The sequence below is a fragment of the Mastomys coucha genome, unplaced genomic scaffold, assembly GCF_008632895.1.
Source record: "Mastomys coucha isolate ucsf_1 unplaced genomic scaffold, UCSF_Mcou_1 pScaffold14, whole genome shotgun sequence".
NCBI classification, from domain to species: domain Eukaryota; kingdom Metazoa; phylum Chordata; class Mammalia; order Rodentia; family Muridae; genus Mastomys; species Mastomys coucha.
The window spans coordinates 75,151,331-75,152,603 of record NW_022196896.1 but is presented as its reverse complement, the minus strand read 5'-3'; positions in this window follow the sequence as shown (position 1 = coordinate 75,152,603).

Sequence of the window (1,273 nt, the reverse complement as noted above, 5' to 3'; positions counted from 1 at the left end):
GCACATACACACACTTTGCATTGAATGCTTGATTTTGTTTACTAATCTTTTATCTAAAGGAGCACCTCAAAATGGAAGTTTTCTCAGTGTTGGGCCTCCAGTACCTCAGGCAGTGCTTGATAAGGAGAAGGTGAGACTCTGCAACACAGGAGAAACTGACCTCATCAAGCATAGTCTTTTTCTGATCAAATCGCCTGGTGGCCACCACCTCACTCAGATGTCCAAGTAATGCAGCATGTTGAAATTCAGTTCTGCAGGTGGAGAGGAGCCAGTGCCAAACAGGCAGATGTAGTACAGAGTGGAGTGGCTAGAGAGACAAAAGCCCCTGGGCAGGCTCTTAGAGAGGAACTGAGGAGCTATTATTTGAATTACTCTTGGGCAGACACCCCTGCGAAACTGATGGGGCCTGTTATCCATTGCTTCCAGAAGCTTTCGGGTTCTCAGCAACCAGGAGAGACCGAAGAAGTGGCAGGAGGCAAGCAGATATGGTAGCTGAAAAGGAGAGGGAATGTGAAGCCTTATGACTAGCTCAGTGCACACCTGCACTGCACGCACTTCCAAGAGAAGTTGGCATGACTGCGCAGTGACCTTTACCGCCCTCATTGGAGAACAGTGTGGTGCCTGCATGACTTAGTAGTAGACTTAGTAGTTGAAGTGAAAGCAACAGACTTAGGGCCGGCTGTTTGGAGACCCATTCATTTTCCTCCACTATTTATACAATGATTTACTAAGCACTAGATTTGACAGACATAGTGCTAGGTGCTTGAGATTATTAAGGGTTAGTCTTTGTTTTTAATGAACTCACATTCTACTAGAGTTTTTTATTTTCTTTTCTCCAATTAATTTATTTACTTTACCAATCTCAACCTCCCTCCTCCCAGTGTCCTCTCTCACAATCCCTCCCCACTCCCTCTCTTTGTGCAATGAGAAGGGTGAGGCCTCTTCTGGTTATCACCCTATCCTGACAATCAAGTCACAGCAGAACTAGGTACATTCTCTCCTACTGAGGCCAGCCCAAGCAGCTCAGTTAGGGGAATGGAATCCATAGGCAGGAAACATTCAGGGACAGCCCTCGCACCAGGTGTTGGGAGACTCACACGAAGATCAAGCTGCACATCGGCTACATGAGAGCCTAACTCTGGCCCATGCTTGCTCTTCAGTTGGTGGTTCAGTCAGCTCGAGGTTAGTTTTTTTCTGTTAGTCTTCTTGTGGCATCCTTATCGCCTTTGGGTTCCTTAATCCTCCCCCCAACTCTTCAACAAGACTGCTGGGT